We start from the raw sequence: 19,899 nt of genomic DNA on the forward strand, positions 1-19,899 counted from the left end.
ATAGATTGGCTGGCACACTTTATTTTTCCCCCACTTCCTGGAGATGCAGGAGAATTAAAGATGTAAACCAGCCAAGTATTACAATGAGGGACTGTAAAAGACACAATGTACCTGAAACTGACCAGTTTGGAAGTTATTTCCAGAGGTCTCGGTTGGATCAGGAAGGGTCCATAGCAGCAAACTGTCTTTTCTCTGATACTCAGACTCCTGAGGCACCCCTGTGAGTTGCTTTACGTTGCTGAGGGCCTCAACACCGCAAGATAAATATGGTATAATTTTACTCCAAGACTTAGAGAACAGCAGTGTTATTTTTGTATTAAAACAAATATGGCTGTTTCATGAGCACAATGCAAAATTCCCTTGCATTTTAAAACATAAAACACAAGTCCTGTAAAAACAGTTGAGAGTGAATTACTTTGGGACACACCATCTTTTTCCTCGGGCTTGGAGCTCCTTTTCCTTTGCTTGTTGGGAATACTTGTAGAAGTGCTGCCTCTCCTATGTACCCCACCACACGTCTTCCAGTCTTGACTTTACTGCACCTTCAGGTTCCAGAGCATACACAAAAAGGCAAGGAAACTCTGGTAGGGCCATAATTATAAAGAGGAATTGTCCAGTGATAGGAGCAGTTATTGTGAAATCAATATTCTGAAAGAAAAGGACAACAGATGCCTTTAAAGGTTAATTTCAATGGAAATTAGTGTAAAAATTATTTACCCCACACATACACATGTATGTGTTTCGTCCGCAGAGTAGCCATAGTTCTCTTTCCTCAACCTATATCATTTCTTTTCACTTGAATATTTCTTTTAGTGAACTTCAGTGAACAGGGATATGCTTTTTAGATAGTTGTCTTATTCCTTTTAGCATTCCAATTCATATTTTATTTAACTAGTTAATTAATTTTATTGAAATATAGTTGACACATATGAGTTTCAGATATGTAACATGATGATTCAGTATTTGTATGTATCCAACTTATATTTTAAATCTTTTCTGACATTTTTGCTTTACTCAAATTATGAGACTAACACATTCTAACTATATGAATAGATAAAGTTATCTGTTAGTTTTATGATCTGGTGCTATTTTATAATCTTGTTTATGATTATTACTGTTTAAAAAAAAGTTTTCTGAAGGGAAACCTTAAGAACAGAGGGTCAAAGTTAGGCTTTAGGTGATGAAATAATCATGAGAAAGATAAGATATATGTCCATCATTGACATATTATGATTTTATCAATTGCAATTGCACTTGTAAAAAGATCAAGTTAAATGGTTGCAGAAATAATTCTGCATGAAAAAACTAAAGTCAAAACAGTAACTTAGTTTATAATGTAATTCAGATGAGTGAGATAGGATCTATCACCCTTGATTCTGATAAAGGTCTAATGATTCAGGTGAGGAAATAGACACCATTTGCTAATACTCCTGAAACCTGGTGATTGTAGTGGATAATGCTCATTGTCCGTGGTCTTTTTTTCTACTGCACTTAGTTATAACCTCACAAGACTTTTTAAGCAGCTGTTGCTACAATCAAAAGTTTAATTTTTATATTTATTTAACATTCAAGATGTAGTCTAATCAGAGAAGGGAATTAGGTGATGGAAAACCATAAAAAAATTTAGATCACTTTTTTAGTGAAAAACATAAAAAAACAAACAAAAAACCAGGACCTAATGATGATCAGATCCCCTACAGTTCCCAAAGTCCAAGCCTTCTGTTCTATTTGTCGCATTTAAGAAAAGATAGAGAACACTAGTGTAGTAATTCTCAACCTTGTTTTCTCGTTAATGACAAAAGTTCTAGAGTTGGCACCCAGGTCTCTAGAAATGGTACAGGGTCTGCAACCCACAGCTTAGGTCTGCTCATGGGGATACAAAAGTATGAGAACTTCATCATCCCTAGTCACAGAGGAAAAGGAGCTGTCGACTGCTGTGGCTTGAGAGAACAACTCTTGAATAATTTGTTTTAAACTCATTTCCTCATGATGAAGAATTTACAGCAGCAGCAGCCACACTTCAGTAGCTACAGTGGTTTTAGCACATCTCTCTACTAGCCATTTCAGAAGTCTGAACTCCAGGGAAAGCCTGACTCACAGAAGAATGCTTCGGGACATGAGTGCTTCAGGGTTTAATTAAAGAAAGCTAACGCTGAAAGAAAGATGTCAAATAGGCACAAAATACAGTGATGGAAGGTATCTGACTCATGGGGAATGACACACAGGGAGAACACTTGTTCAGAAAATTGTTCATTTTCCTGTTATCAGTAACACTTGTACTGGTAACACTTGTATTATGCTGTCCACAAATGGTTAAGTTTCCTTTGGTTGCTACATAGAGGCCTTCTGAGTTCAAGTAGCCACAGTGGTTTTAGCAGTGCAGGGTGGGGGGATATTTGGCACTTGATTTTTTTTTTTAATTGTAAACTGATAGGTTTAGGTGTATTTCAGGAAGGAAGTTAGAATGTTGGAGGATGATTAATATCTTATACGGCTAAGTGCTCTCATTCTCGAACAAAGGAGAGTATATTCATATTTTATTCTTCCTCATAGTGAAGTTAAAAATTCTTTCTCCTGTGTCAATTCTATTCTGGGCAGAGGTTAGAGATGGAAAGGGGTAAATACCCGGTGTCTACTAAGAGATCACCTCCCTCACTTTTGGTCTTCCTTTTAGCTACATTGTTTTATACTATCTGAAGCTCTGTTTGGGAATCAACTTTGCCTGAAACAGACTGGGAACTCCTTTCTTAAGGAGTGGACCTGGGTTTATCCATAGAATTCTCCAGGCAAGAATACTGAAGTGGGTTGATATTCCCTTCTCCAGGGGATCTTCCTGACTCAGAGATTGAACCCGGGTCTCTTGCATTGTGGACAGACTCATTACCATCTGAGTTACCAAGGGAGCCTGATAAAGATCGTACTTTGAGATTTTTCAGTCACGCCTCAAGGCTCACTATTGATCTTTCTTGCTTTCACCAGGAACTACTATTTTTGCTTTTTTGCATATTTTAAAATATTTGTGTCACAGTATAGACTTAATTCTATAATTCTATAGTCTAATTTTTTTCTCAGTTAATGTAAAGTTGCTGTGAATGGTTAGTCCACGTTGTCATAATTTTTATGAAAGTGAAAGTGTTAGTCACTCAGTTGTGTCCCAGTCTCTGCAACCCAATGGACTCCTCTGTCCAGGGAATTCTCCAAGCAAGAATACTGGAGTGGGTTGCCATTCCCTTCTCCAGGGGATCTTTCCAATCCAGGGATCGAACTCAGGTCTCCTGCATTGCAGACAGCATTCTTTATCGCCTAAGCCATAAGAAGCTTAGGCAAAAGTTGTGAGAGCTTAGGAAGCTTTTGTAAGTTTATGGCTACATAATATTCTGCTTACAGACTCTGCATAACCATGTCTTATGTTAGATGTTTAGGTTACTTCAAAGGGTGTTTTTGTTATAACAAGTAACCCACTATTAACATATTTGCACAATACACATTTCCCCCTTATTTTTTGGACTGTTTCCTTAAAATTATTTTCAAGTAGAATGGGTGAAGGGAAGAGCATCTTGATAACTATACTTATTGTCAAGTTCTTTTCTAAAACATTTCTCTGATTTTCACGTGGTGAAGTTAAGATTGGATGTGGCCACTGGTGCCTAATGAGATTATACTGTGTGAAAGATTCCCTAGATTCAATGCAACTGAAAATGATTCTCACCGGAGGTGATGTTGAGTCATCTCCCAAGGGAATCCTGGTCTCAAAAAATACTTTTAATCAATTGCTATGGACAAAAGAAAGGAAAGCATCTGCCAATCAGAAGTTTTACATAGCCTTTAGTGGAGGGAATTTTTATTTTTATTATTTTTTTTTAGGTTACATTGTCTCATGTAAGTGTTTTGTGGCCTAAAACCTGGGAGTAAATACAACTTTAATAAATTGAATTTTGTCTTTTATAAGATAGCACCTGAAAAGGCCTCATACAGAGTGGAACTCAGTAATATTTGTGAATAAATGAAATGCTGTGGGAAACTTGTCATTGAAAGTAACCCTGAAGTGAATATTTTTTTTGTTTTTTGATCAACATAACAGAAATTAGACTATTATGCTTGAAACTTAAGATATTTTTCCAACTAGGTTTTCTTAAAATGAGGTGGGCTTCTCCAGTTCATTGCTACAGCCAGTATTTCCAAATACTGTAACAAAAGACTGTTTAAACATAAAAACAAATATTCAGTCTGTCACATCCCAACCCATGTGGAAAAGGGAAATACTTTTTTACAGTGGGAATTCTTAATGTCATAAATTGTTTGGTTGGAACAACAATGATTTAAAAATTCACAATATTAATAAGTGAAGGAGACATACTGATATAAACTACAGACATATTTAGTGCATGAGATCGTTCGGACTCCTCACCTTCAAAACAAAAACTTTTCCTTCTTCTCTGTTTTTTTCTTTTTCCTTTCTTTCTCTTCTTTCTTTTCTTTTTCTGACAACCACGTCAAGTTTTCCTGGCTGTGGCCAGGGAGCAGCGCTCCAACTATTAAGCTGTGTGAGAACAGTGAACTTGGTCAGCAAGGATCATTTGTCTCCAGTTGTCAACAAAGGCTTGTTTTACTAGGAACAATGACTACGCAGGTTTGTGCAGAGTGTTGTGTGCAAAAGCGTTAATCAGTAAGCAGCTTGAGCCATACTCAAAATCTCTTTTACATAGATATTTTACTTTTTGGGGGTGATTGTTGTCTCTGTCAATTGGCACTATCTGAAAAAGAAGTTCATCAGTATGCTGAGATGCTCTCTACAGAGAAAGCTTGACTCAGTCCTCTGTTTCTTTCTTTTGATTCTCTTTGATCAGTTTTCACCAGTGCATCGCCCTGTTACTATTGATGTTTAAGTACAACGAAGTGATTAAATGATAATGATCTTGGTTTCTATCCAAGATGACAGATTTCTGTAGCTTTGGAAATTCTTCAGTGCCCTGACGGAGTGCATTTTTTATACACTCACACACCCAGTCATGCCTTCACAAGCACACATACATACACACTTCACACTCACAGAGGACCTTGATTCCAAGAAGTACAGAAAGGATGACTGTTGGCTATTAGAAAGGGTGCTAGTCTAAAGCCAGTAGGAGTAAGTGGGGGTGAATGAATTCTTCTGCTCTGTTTGGCACTTACCAAAAGGACTGAATCACTACAAGAAACATTCTGAGCTTAATTCCAGCATGACTGAATCACTGAGATCAAGTTGTTAGAAATTTGAAGCTGCTAGAAGCTTCGTTTTGAATCTGAAGGAGTCATACATATGTGAGCCTTCTCTCTATGTGCTTATTTCAGGAAACTCTTCCCAGCATTTCCCACTCAGTGACCAACCCCTCTCCTCCCCATCACATTTCTGTTAAGTTCAGTGGGGTACAGCTTTCTTTGCCTGACTGAGGCAAGTGGTACTGGTGCCAGGGAGTATATGGAGTGGCATGTTTTAAACTTCCAACTTCCTTCCAACTTCAGAGAGTGTTCGTGACAGGACAAAGACTATAGTGTCTAAGAGCTAGGACTGTGGGCTCTAATGCAGATAGACCTGTGTTCTAATCTTGACAATGTCTAGTCTTGTCAATGTCTCCTAACTGCTGTGTGACCTTCAGCAAGTCATTGAACCTCTCAGTATTATGAATCAACATACAAATAATGTATTAACATAACAACAGTTTAACACTAATTGAGTTTTCACTATACACTGGGCACTATGCTTAAGGACATTACATATGCTGTCTCATTCAATGCTATGACAATGCATCCAGGTACATCCTGTTATGTGTGTGAAGAAATCCAGACCCAGAAAGGTTAAAAATGAGCAATCAGCTGCATCTTTTGAACCATATTCTTTCCATTACACCACTCTGCCTCTCCCTAGATGCCCTGCTGTGATTTTTTTATATACAAGGTTTCCTGTTTCTGAAAGATTGAATAGATGAGATAGGGAGAAATGGTTGACCAAGGATCTTCCCACATTCTAAACAGTGTTTACTTTTAACCTCTAATGGTTGGGAAACAGGGAATGGGGGATAGACCTATAAGAAGTGATACTCTAACTAATTGCTGGTCAAAGTGTTTTCCAGCAAGCAGCTTAGGGGTAGTGAGAAATGGAAAGGAATATAAAAGGCTGAGGCATCCCATAGTCACATGGTCCCGGGAGAGCCCATGAAGTAGTAACATCATTGACAATGCAAGAAGACTCATATGAGGGTCTAGTGAGTCACTTTAGTCAAAGGTCTTTCAGCCCTAAGGCTGAATGTATGAGGATATGTGTAACTAAACTACAGTCATTATACCAACTCTTGGAATGTGAGTCTTTGGAAATGCTCGTTGGAGCATCCTGTAAGCCCTGTAGACTTCATTGTCCTTGAACAGAGCTTCTTTTAGCTAAGGTGAGGGAATTGAAGCAAGTTCTGGAAGTTCTGCTTCATAAGAGAAGCAGTAGTTAACCAAGAGCATCAGAAAATCACCTCATCTGCCAGTCCTAAGAACTGAAGATAATCTGGGAATACTCTCTCTTTGAAAAAGGGGGCTCCAATATATTTGTATCATTGATACCAAAATTATGTGATTGGTCTTTGGAACTCATCCTCTTATAATATAAGTATTACTATCATCTGGTAGTCTTGGAAGCAGAGACTTATTGATGACATTCTAAAGTAGAAAAGAAACAGGCCCAAACACAAAACATTTTGCCTTTGTACACTAATTCCACTGGAGTTATTAGGATTAACATTCTACTCTTTGGTATAGTCAGTGTTTGCTGGGTAATTTTAACCTATCACCTACTTGTATCATAGTGCCAAATATTTACACTTGATTTATTAAATGGAAATTTTAGGAGAAAAAAGAAAGAATAGGAATAATATAGGTAGTATTCTTATATGGGATGCTTTTTTTCTAGATCTTGTAACTTTATCATCTTTATTATGAGCACTTTCAGAAACCCCTACTGTTGGTGATGATAATGATGATGATAGCTATTGTTTTATAATAGTTTACCTGATGTTAGTCCTTGTATAGTGTTTGGAAGATTTTTTATATATTAACCCCAAAACAAACCAGTAAGTTTGAGAGTATTATCATCTATATTTTAGTTAAAACATTGAGATTCAGAAAAGGTATCTAATTGCTCAAAGTCACACAGATAGTAGCAGAGTGAGACAGGAACCTAAAAAAGTATAGTGCTCAAGTTAGACTCCTTTGTTTCCTTTTTTAAACAAATTTTTTGACTTGTAAACAGTGAGTTAAAAAAACTAATACAAATCTTACTTTAAAAAAAGCTACAGGTTTAAAGCAATTATTTCTTTTGATTCTGGTAACTCAAAAAAAGTATAGTTTGGGCAAATTATTGTAGATGAGAGGGAAGGGCTTTAACAAGAACATGATGCCAACCATAGACCTTTATCAGCTTCATAGATGCCACTGTTTTAAATCCCATTCCTTACATTCGGTTTGTTTGTGGTATATACTTTAATAATATTTCTCATGAAGGTCTATGAATTGAAATACAATTTAACAGTACTGCCTATAAGTAGTAAAGCCTTGATCTTTGAATGTCTGAAAACATCTTTATTTTGCCTGACTGATTGAATGATAGTTTAGTTGGACACAAAATTGTAGATTAACAGGAAATTTCCTTGGAACCTTTAAGATGTTCGTATGTGTTCTTCAATTTTGTTTTTCTAAAGTTTGCTACTCATCTAACTATAGTTGCTTTAAGAGTTTTGCTTTCTTCTGATTTTTTTTCTGTTTTTATCTCAGGTATTAGGTGTAGACCTATCTTTACTTATCCTATTTATGCTTTCAATCTGAGGATTGATTTCTTTCTCCAACTGTAGGAGACCTTTATAATTCTCTCCATTGTTTCCCCCGGAATTGTGATTAGACATGTAATGGAGTCCTTCAGTCGTCTTCTGAATCTTTTTTTTTTTTTTTCTTCTGAATCTTTTAATTGAACTTTAATATTTAAAGAAAAAAAAAAAACACATTTTTTCCCCCTGTGCTTCCTTTTGGATGGAAAAATAATACCCCTGTAGTAATTATCTTCTAATTCACCATTTCTTTGGGCATGTAAAATATTGTTTTTATCTCATTTATTGAATTTCTCTGGTTCAGTTAGTATACTTTGCAAAGTTTTAAAAATGTTTCTTTTTTATGTCTCTGTGTGTGTGTGTGCTAAGTCACCTCAGTTGTGTCTGACTCTTTGTGACCCCCATGGACTGTAGCCTGCCAGGCTCATCTTCCAGGAACAAATACTAGAGTGGGTTGCCATGCCTTCCTCCAGGGGATCTTCCCTACCCAGGGATCGGACCTGCTTCTCATGTCTCTTGCATTAGCAGGCAGGTTCTTTACCTGGGAAGCCTTTTTTATGTCTGTTTTTATTTTTCTTTTTTGTTTTCATGAATCTGTTCTTATTTTTAAAGAATATTGCTTCTTTATTTATTAACTACCCTAAACCTATGTACTATAAACTCCTTGTCTGTCTGTTCTGTGAAATTAATTTCTTTGGGGCTAAATTCATAATTTGATGGTTGATTTGACTTTCTTAGAATTAGATCCAGTTATATGTTTGGAATTTTAGTTTGTGCATTCATTTTGAATGAGGTATTTTTGCTTTCTTCTATTGTTTTCTCTCATTCGTCCTTCTTGATCAGTGCTTTTGTGGTTTCACATTTACCTTTACCTGGTGCCTCAGGCCCAGTCCATAACAGAATACTATAACAGTGTGTATTTTATCCTTGCTCTGTGATGATTTGCGGAATATCACAGCTTCATGGAATAAGCAGACAGCCTGACCCAATTCCCTTAAGACTTTCTTCTTTCCCTAGCCCATAGCTGCTGGTAAGGCTTAGGAGTCTTAAGCAGTAGATCCTCTGTTACTTCATCCAGGTTCCTTTCACAAATCTGTGGTACTCAGACATTTGCGGAGGAGGGAGGGAGCCTCACTTCAGTCTCTGGCTTCAAGCAGTAAGCCAGGCTCATCTCTATCTAGCACATGACCATTTAGACATTCATATACCTCAGAAATCCAATTCTCTTTTATTGCTGCCTGCTTCTGATTTGGGAGTCCTGCATTTCTTTAATCTCAACTGTACTTTATTTCTGTTTCTTTTCTAGTTGATGGAGATTTATCTTGCCTTTGAGACTGATGATATCTTATTGATTTTCTCTTTTTTAAATTAAATCTTAAAATGTGAAATGTGTGTTTGGCTCAGAGAAACTGTTTTGGAGCTTGGGTTTACAGGGCCGACTTGACCTGAATTGTACTATTTTCACTTTGCCAGTCTGCCTGCTTTAAAAAGTTATTTCCCCAGAAATGCCAGGGTACCACTGTATTGCTGTCTGCCTGTCCTATTGCCCTCTATTGTAGAACTGCTTCAGAAATTAAGGGACTTACTTTCTTCCTAGTGTTACCCTTGATTGGGTAATATTAAGAATCTATTTCAAGACTTCATGTTTAGTGTAAATGTCAGTATTTTCTCAAGTTAAAGATGATAATATTAAGGACTAAGTAAGTTTACAGAAATTATTCTCCAAAACCAATTTCAGGAGATGTGACATTTGATATGATGTGTACTCAGGTATTAACTTCCACTTGCCTTTCATGTGTGTTGTTATGAAATAGCTGAAAAAGCTTCATGAGTTGTTAGGGTTTTCTTTCTTTTTATAAAAAATAAATAATATGGTAGTAAAGACTTTATATCAAAGCTTTTAAGAAGGCAAATGTTAATAAAACTGCAAATATTTTATTTTTTTTCACATCTTATTAAATTCAAAGAGCCAAAAAATATCCATGGTTCAAGGCACTTTTAAATGTACCTGAGCACTTCAAATTTAAAGGTGACATTGCGCTATCGGCAACGTCACCAGTCCTCCTTTAAAGTCTGCTGAAGGCCTACCGTAACTTTCCCTTCATTCCGGTAGCTCGTGCTTTTCTGCTTAGATCCTGAGCTCTGAGAACTGATCATGGTAACCAACCTAAATTAGATCACTTGAAATCCTTTCTGTGTGTACAGTAATTTAATGTCAGCTATTGTTTTCAAAATTATTATGTATTTAAAATGATTCTTTAAACTATTTCAAAAAGATAATTGTAAAATTTTCACACAAAGCATATTCAGTAAAAGCAAGTCTGATTCTATCAGAGATGAATAGAATCTCTCTCTCCCCCTCCTCAGACATAGCAAGTGTGGCTGCTCTGCTTTCTTCCTGAGACCTTCTATGCACGTATGTGCATATTCCATTTTTTAAAATAAAAGCGTATCATACACCCCATTCTGAGCCTTGTTTTTTTACACCTAACTACTTATTTTAGAGCTCATCCTCTATTAGAATATATAAGCCTGCCTCATGATTTTTTACATTAAAAGTGATAATTATTGCTAGAATCTTCTGTATTCCATAAACATTATCTGAGAGCTGTTAATATCCATCAAAGATTTATTTTATTTTAGAGTAGAATGGACTCTATCTGGCTCTCCTGGCCAGTAGATTTTGAACTTTGTATGCGAGTAGATAATAGATCAGAGTTTCACTATATGGAAGTCAGCTCCTAAATTAGCCTTTCAGTTCTGTATTTTCAACAATAGGTGGCACCAGCAATTTCTGTATTTTGGCTGTATGTAGATGGGAAGCATCATCATTTTGATCTTTTTTCATTTTATATCGTTGTGTTCACAGATTATTAAGAGCAAAGATGTATTTACCTGAAAGCCTAGAGGCTTGCAAAAGCATGCATGCATACATGGGGGATTAAGAAGCACTTTGTAGAAAGGTGCCTGGAATACTATGCTGCTTTCCTTCCCTTGCTCTGAATTTGTAGCAGTCATCTAGTGAGGTCAGACATTTGGTTAACACGTTTAATTATGAATAAAATTTTATTTATATAAAATAGATCTTTGCAGGTGAATCTTTTGAGATTGATTTTGGTGGAAATTTGTTCCTTGGCCACACATGAGAGTTTATCATTGCAGTGAGGAGTCATGCATTCTCATGCTTAATCTGTGACATCTGTGTTGACAGTTCTCATCTCTGTCTCACCTCATCCTGGTATCCCATGCTCCCTGTCAGCTATAACTAGAATGTCCCTCTTAGCCTTTAAAAAACTAAATTCATCATTATTCCCTTTTCTTTCTATTGGCACCTTAGACTTCTCTCCACCGATTTCTAATTCATCCTTTTGCATTTCAAAAAATTGCCTTTATTTCTGTTTTGTGGTAGTCTAAGGCTTTGGTCACATTATAACTGTAATTCTCCTGCCCCTTCCCATTTTTTTCTTTTCAAATATAGGAATAATAATCCTCTTGAGGATGGAAATCAATTGAGGGTTCCTCAACAAGATGTTCTAAGTTAAACATTCACTGATTCCAATGGACTACGTGATTCAGTACAGGTGTGAACACGTACATTCTAATGTCATCATCTCTTTCCCCACATCCCTTTGGTTCTTGGGCAACCTCTGGAAATGAGGAAATGAAGGGAGGTTCTACAACCCTCCACAGTATTGGCTTTCATTTGAAAAAGGTAGAAAAGCAGAAGCATTGCTTCTCTTTTCTTTTCCTTTCTGAAGGGAGTTCAGAACTCCTTGGCCTTCACCTGAAATCATGCTTTGCTTTCATTCCGTGATTATATTTGTGGGTTTCTGTCCTCATAGAACCTTTTGATCTTATAGAAGTCCTGTTAGGTCTGCTGTCGAGACCTAACAGTATAAGTCGAGACCTTATACTTTTTCAGATCTTTCTTAGATCTTCCTTTATGTTCTGTAAATCAGTGCTTTACTCTTAGGCTTTTATTAAAAAAGTAATTTTATTTACTTATTTATTTTTGGCAGTGCTCGGTCTTCATTGTTGTGTAGCCTTTTCCCTAGTTGCATCCAGCAGGGGCTACTCTATAGTTATGATGCATGGATTTCTCATTTTGATGACCTCTTGTTGCAGAGCACAGGCCCTAGAGCACATGGGCTTCACAGCACGTGGGCTCAGTGGTTGCAGCTCCTGGGCTCTAGAGCCCAGGCTCAATAGTTGTGGCATACCGGCTTAGTTGCTCTGTGGCATGTGGGATCATCCCAGATGAGGGATTGAACCCATGTCTCCTGCTTTGGCAGGCGGATTCTTTACCAATGAGCTACCAGGGAAGCTCCAGGCTTTTTTAGGTTTTATTCAGGTACTTTTCAAAATATTTCAATGGCTTATTCAATTCACTGTTTCAGTAAATGATAAGTTATGCAGAAGTACCAGAGCACACATTCAGAATTAAGACTATTTGTGCTGAAAGCTGGTTTCTCAGACTCATATTTTGCCATTGTGTTGGGACAAGAGTTTGTACCAAAGAGGCCAATATAATCCTGGAGTCACTGCCTTTTCTGCAGTTTTTGCTTTAAGACCATCAATAGCTCTTCCCAACTGTCCATTCAAAACAGACCATCATTATGTGGAGCTAACCTTTTGTGTGTGTGTGTGTGTGTGTGTGTGTAACATAACATGACCCGGAGACATCTTTGGGAGTCTGGCAGCTCAGACCTGTCTTTCTTGTCCCATGAAAGATTACCTACCTTAGAGAAGAAAACCCAAGAGAGAGAGAAAGAGAAAAGTAGGGATGCTTTGTGAGGTTCCAACTGAAACCTGTCTCATTCTGCATACTCCCCATCAGCAAAGTGAAGGGACAGAACACAGTATCATCTTCCTGCAGACCTCTCCCTTGGTTCTTACTTATGTGCTAGGACTTCTGTTTCTTTTTTCCCCCAAGGTTGCTCTCAATGTTTACTCTCACTGGATTTTGTATGTATGTATGTATGTATATATATGTATAAATATAATATGAATATATAGAATATATATATATATGATCAACTGTGCCCCTCTCAGAGATGAATAATTCAGATTCTTTTAAAAATACCTGGTGGAATGATAGTCTAGAAACTTACTTCAAACTAATTAATTAATAATACTAGCCGCCGATTAAGGTCATGCATACTCTTGCCTGGAAAATCCCATGGACAGGGGAGCCTGGTGGGCTGCCATCTATGGGGTTGCACAGAGTCGGACACGACTGAAGCGCCTTAGCAACAGCATAAGCTAGACATTTTACACCCATTATCTTTTTAGTCATCATCGACAACTTTATGAGGTGAATACTATTACTCCTTTCTCATTTTGTGGTAGAGGAAGTCAAGGTTCAGAAAAGTTAACTAACTTGCCTCAGGTCACACAGATAAGGGGTAACCAGAAGGAGACTTGGCTCTTCATTTCATGCCTTGTTATCTCCATACTTTGAAGCAGTGGTATAAAGTTCTACTTCAGTAAGAAGCAGGAAGCCATATAGTTCTCTTACCTTGCTTAGCTTTTTCTTAGCATTCACTCTCCCTTAGGCTTTCACTCTCCTTAGGTAGCGATACAGAGTTTGAGTCTAGGCATAGCACTGTTTTGGAGGAGGAAATGGCAGCCCACTCCAGTATTCTCACCTGGAGAGTCCCATGGACAGAGGAGCCTGGTGGGCTGCAGTCTGTAGGTTCGCAGAGAGTCGGATACGATTGAGCTACTGAACAACAACAATAGCACTGTTTAAACTTCTGTACAGAAGAGCCCATATTTCCCTGTTTGAGTTTTGTAATTTGTTTTTATTGGTAATTTTTTTCATTTTTCGACATATATTTATTCTAATGACTGTGCACTAAATACTGAGCATACATTGTTCAAAAGAAATATATGGTTGTATCTTCATAGAGTTTTATGGATAAGCTGGGGAGAATACAGGCTATATGTATATATAAAAAGATATATATAAAAAAGAGATAAACTTACTCCTGTTCATCCTTATTTTTCAAGATATTGAAAAACAGAATTAACTTGAGCATCCAGTGCACAGTCTGCTGAAAAAGACACATATGAATACATTGTCTCGTGGGCAGGAATTTGTAATTCAAACCAGTAATGTTTGAAGTTGATTAAAGGAAAATAGTCAAATTCCTGAATAATGATTTAAATGTGCTGGAACATTACCCATTACCCACACATTATATAAATATATTTTAAAATTCTGGCCAGTTGTTGAAATAATAATATTTCAAGTAGGTGGTGCTAATAGGTATTCATGCAATCATAGAATGTTGAGTTAGAAAGTGTTGTTTGACCTTCCTGTTCTTCATTTTCCCTGAAGAAATTAAAACTCAGATAAATTGCATGTGCAGTGTTCCCGTACTTCCCAAATTCATGAGTTGTAGAATGAATAGACTCTGGTTTATTCAGGGTCTCAGGAGTTCAAGTTGTCAACATTTCATCCTCTCACACATTAGCAATGTCAATGACTTGGAAATTAATATGATTTGAACTTTATGATTCTTTCTCTTAGATGTGGTTGAAGTAGTGTGAGCTCATTATCAAGAAGCAGTTAGTTAGATCTTCTCTTCAGCCTGCCTTGTCTAAATTTCATCTTCTACTACTAAATGGCTTTTACTAGCTCTAGTGACTCAAGAGGCAATTTTACTCTGTATGACTAGTTTAGCAGACCACATTAAAGCATTTATGTTCCTTGTTAGGCTGCAGGAATGAGTTTTCTTAATGCCATCACTGAATTCCAATGGAGGAAATAAATTACTCATGCATTTTCTAATGGTTAAAACATTTTCCAGAGTCTTGGCTGTCTAGTTCTCATCATGCTGAGGTTCCATTACCAAAGAGTAATTGACATGATTTTGACTAGCAGGCTGATACTACTTAGAAAACCAACTAAATAAAACATCTGAGTCATGGGATCCTAGGACAAAATTTCAAAGAGTAAACTATATGAGACAACATTTTATAGTTATGGGGAAAAATACTAGACTTGGGAAAAAAGCCTGTGGTTTTGCCTTATTAACTTATTAACTTTGTCAGTGTGGACAAGCTACTTAACCCCTCCAAGCCTGTTTTCTCATCTGTAAGCCTGAAGATAGTCATATTAATAACCCCTGCAACTGTTTCATGATTGTTTCATATGATTGTTGAGAAAATCAAATGAGTTAACAAATGTGAAGGCTCTCTAGAGAAATACTATGAAGATCTTTGTAAACATAAGGGCTTAAAAGTTTTGTAGTAATGATAATAATACTCAAAGTGATGGCTGTGATCTAAATCTTGGCATAGAATCATAAATGAGAGAACATTACATGGGTGTTTGGATGCTCTTATGTGTTGGTGTAGTGACAGTGTTTGAAAAATGCCAGTGATTCTGCTGTGTAGCGTTGATGTCAGTGAATGAAAATAGCTTGAAATATCTCCTTTGTGTCAAAAAAGATTAAAAGTAGCTTTCAAAGATATAAACAATAGAAAAAGATGAAAAAAAGGTTAAGCGAGGAAATGAAGTTAAGGGAAAGTGGGATGAAACAAAGAGTTAAGTTAGGCTCCCCAACACATCTCATAGGGTCCTGCACCATTTGTGAGAGGTGAGTCAAAGATCGTGTTCTCAGTTGTCCTGCAGACAGTGCAAGAAGGGAAACATAATCAACAGTGTGACTCATACTGCCCTTAAGATTCAATAGTGAAGCAGGGCTATTCCTAATGAGACACAGGACAAAAGATTTTCCCAGGGAGTCATAAAAGAGGACAGTGTGTGGTGAGCAACATCCCACAAGATGTCTTGATGATAAGTATTCGTGTATTTGTTGACGTTGTTATCGGTATAACTGCCAGATGAAAAATTGACAAATTCACTGTTTGTTAGCAAGTTTTTAGTTGCTTGTATTTAATCAAGATTGAAGTATGTTAGGACTAGAAAGAATCTCTGAGATCACCTTGGTTCCCTCCTCAAGTCTTGTGGATTAGGGAACTGTGGCCTGCAGGGGTTGAGTGAAGGCTCAGGGTTAGGTTGGTGGGTTTATATCAGAGCACAAAGGTCTTCAGTGAAGACAGTTTCCTCTGAGCCCATTCTGTTTGACTGTGGGAGCGTTACCTGTCTTGGTATAAATACCTACTATTTGGCACTTTGAACATGTTTCTAATTTTGAGTTTAGCAGTTTACTGTGGTGGGTTTTTTTCTGGCTGTTCGTTGTATAGAAGCCATTGAATTTGATAGCATCTCTGTATATTGTCTGTTTTGTTTTCACAGAAGTTACTGTTAAGCCTACAAAATTGGATCTGAAATTTACAGAGAACAGGTCTCAAAATGCATAATTTCTAAAATTTGTAATTATACTGCCTGGAATGCCCCTCCTTATACACTTAACACTATTGTCAAAGACATAACTAGAAAATGTAGAAAAGCATCAGTGTCTTATGAAAATTTAAAAATAACCCAAACCATAATTTTTAAACATAGATGCAGTTTTAAAATATTGGCTAAAAGCCTGAGGGATTTTAGATTGGCTTCTATAGTGAACTTATTTGCTCACATTCATGGAAGGTGGCTTCTAATACAAACAGCAGTTGTTTAAGAGGTTCCTGTAGCATTTTACAGGCAGAGTAAAATAAACTTCTTTTATCAAGGAATCATGAAATCAGCTGTGAGAATAAACAAGGAGGCTTAGGTTCTAGAGAAAATGAGAGTGGGTCTCCAAAAGAATCAGTCCGTGGGTTTGAGGGATTTTAGAGAAATTTGACTTTTTCTGGTCAATTTGTGAGGCAATTTGTGTCTTTGAGAGGCACACATATGAACTTTTAACATAGGGTAGTGAATCATAGAATGTAAACACTGGAAGCATCGGTTATGAGAAGACATCGTATCTAACTCACCCAAGAGTTTAAATGGCTTGACCAAGAGACACACAGGACTGGGACTTGAAAATTCTCTCTCCAGCTCTAAGATGTATGGGGATTGCTGGAGTGGAGGGGAAGAAGAGACAGTGCAGATGTTACATCCTTTCTCCATCTGTCTTTTCTTTCCTAATTTGAGAAATTAACAATTTGGGCCAGATTATCTCAAAGCAATCTCATAAATCTAAAAAGAATCCCTCTTGCGGAGCATAGGTGTGGGAGATGTAAGTACTTTAAAAGTAATCTTTCTCTTTCCTCAAAAAACTCAAGCCTACCTAAAAATATTTTTTTCTCTCTCTCATTGTGTAAGGAATAGCAGTTAAAGGAGTTAACCTGAAAGCTACTGAGATGAACAGAATGGAGTCATAATCTATTATTTCCCTTCTGCTTGGTATATAACCCTGTGAATGAACCTGTTGGCTCAAGAAATGGAATGCCACATCTTTTTCATCTTACTGATAGCAAAATGAGTTTGATGTCTTTTATCTCAAACATTTGCACTTGTTAAGCCAATGTGTTAAGATGCAAAACATATACTACTTTTTTTTTTTTTTAACTTAAATTGCTTAGCATGTCAAGTATAACATTCCTATGACCTTGGTACTGCTTAGACTTGGTTCAGGTGACACCTTTATTCTTTCTGTTAAAGTACCACTGTTCTTTGACCCTTACATCCCCAGACTTGCATACTGAATTAGTGATCTGTGCAAGCACTTGACACTAGGTAGTCACATCATGACCTGAAATATTTGGTGAGCTCTGATGCTGTGGGGTTAAGTAAAGTCTTGGCTGGATCTGTTTATGATGGTCGTTGGTGGTGACTGTTAAGTGATTCATGAATGAAAAGGTTTAACACAAGGGTGGGCCCATTCTAAGCATCTCATTTCTGTGTGTCCATTTTGTAGGAGGTAAGGTGAGTCAGTGTAAGGCTTTTGGGAAGGATTGAGTCATGAAGAATCTGATGCAGAGAGGTTGTCTTTTAGATAAGTGTATAGTGGGAAAAGCAGGGTTGATAGAATAATATTTTGCTTGGGAGTTGCAACAGAAGAAGAGAAAGAGAAAGGTACACGTTGCTACTGTGTCTAGAGAAGTTGTGGTCCATAATGGTTTATGTTTATACCAAACTTAGAGCTTGCAAAGCATTGTCACACACATGGTCTCACTACTCTGGGTGGAGAAAAGGGAAGGAGGGAGAGGATTCTGGAGGTAGTACCAGTGGCATGAAAGGTCAAATACAAAGACACCTCGAGGGTCCTCTGGGCCTGTGGCAAAACTCCAACTCCATCATCCCTGGAGCCTATGTAGCTTCTCCCTCCTCTTTCTAGTTCTGTCCAAGGCAGCTGATTTGGACATCTTCCAGACCTGTATGTAGGATGGAGACTCCTGACTAGTTTCGTGGCATAAACTATTCTTAGGCTTGCCAAAAAGGTGGATCACCTTTGCCCCACCCCACCCTCGCCCAACTGTTTTTCATAGAAGATGGAGCTGTGGTAGCCCAAGAGGCAGGAGCTCTAGGTTCTGTCTAGTTTCGTTGGACTAGAGACAAGCCATGACCTAGGTCAGGTTATCAATTTCCTCCCCTTTACATTGGGAAATTTGCCTGGGTGGCTTCTGGGCTCCCTTTTAAGAGCTCTTAGAGATTATTCCTAGTGCTGGAATTTCTTCTTGCTTAAAGACAGATGATACTGCCTTTTCAGATCATCTGATTCCTATCATCTCATTTGCCTTGGCCTCTTCTTTCTTTCACTGTCACTACACACAGTTCTTTTCTCAATTGTTTCTGGCTCTTGGTATTTCCATATGTTGTCTTTGCCCCTTTCACTCATGCTGTAATCTCATGTTAGCCAAAGTTAAGGGTTAGACTTTCCATTCTGTGTGTTGGTAGTTCTTTCTTTAGGCATTCTTTGATATCACAAGAGGGAAAAATTAGGTCAGGTGCCTAAATTAAATCTAGATAATTTTCAAAATCTCCTGTAAGAAAATGTGACGAAAAATTTTTTCCAGCTAGTTTTATGGCCCCTGTATTTTTAAAAATATATTTAAAAAATTTATTTATTTTTAATTGAAGGATAATTGCTTTACAATATTGCATTGGTTTCTGCCATACATCAATAGGTATTAGCCATAAGTATACATATGGCCCCTCCCTCTTGAAACTCCCTCATACCTCCCACCCCTTCCCACCCCTCCAGGTTGTTACAGAGCCCCGGTTTGAGTTCCTGGAGTCATACAGAACGTTTCCATTGGCTCTATTTCACATATGGTAGTGTATGCAGTTCCGTGCTACTCTCTCCATTCATCCCACCGTCTCCTTCTTCCCCACCTCCCGTGTCCATCAGCCTGTTCTCTGTGTCTGCGTCTCCATCGCTGCCCTGCAAATAGGTTCATCAGTACCATCCTTCTCGTTCCATATATATGTGTTAATAGAAGATATTTGTTTTTCTCTTTCTGACTTACTTCACTCTGTATAATAGGCTCTAGGTTCATCTACCTCATTAGAACTGGCTCTAATACATTCCTTTTTATGACTGAGTAATATTCCGTCATATGTACGTACCACAACTTCTTTCTCCACTCATCTGTCGATGGATGTCCGGGTTGCTTCCATGTCCTAGCTGTTGTAAATAGTGCAACAGTGAACACTGGGGTACATGAGTCTTTTTCAGTTTTGATTTTCTCAGGGTATATACATAGTAGTGGGATTTCTGGATTGTATATTAGTTTTATTCCTAGTTTTTAAAGGAACCTTCATACTGCCTTCCATAGTGGCTGTATCAATTTATATTCCCACTAACAGTGCAAGGGGATTCCCTTTTCTCCACATCCATGCCAGCACTTGTCGTTTGTGGATTTTTTGACCATGGCCATTCTGACTGTTGTGAGGTGATATCTCATTGCAGTTTTTATTTGCATTTCTCTAATAATGAGCAATGTTGAGCATCTTTTCATGTGTTTATTAGTCATCTGTATGTCTTCTTTGGTAAAATGTCTGTTTAGATTTTTTATGGCCCTTGTATTATATGTGTATTTTATACATACTTGAGGGTTACAAATACAAAATAATTTGTTTTATTTTTTACCTGTATATTTTTCGTTAACAAAACATTTTTAAACAATTTCAAACCTAAAAAATAGTTGTAAGGCT

General features: G+C 37.3%; 1 protein-coding gene across 6 annotated transcripts in view; it reads left to right on the plus strand.

Annotated features, from left to right (window-relative positions):
- Positions 1-19,899, plus strand: part of GLIS3 (GLIS family zinc finger 3) — a 695,814-nt gene that overhangs the window by 251,876 nt on the left and 424,039 nt on the right. The gene's annotated exons all lie outside the window — the stretch shown is intronic.

The sequence above is a fragment of the Bos indicus genome, chromosome 8 (genome assembly GCF_029378745.1).
Source record: "Bos indicus isolate NIAB-ARS_2022 breed Sahiwal x Tharparkar chromosome 8, NIAB-ARS_B.indTharparkar_mat_pri_1.0, whole genome shotgun sequence".
NCBI lineage: Eukaryota > Metazoa > Chordata > Mammalia > Artiodactyla > Bovidae > Bos > Bos indicus.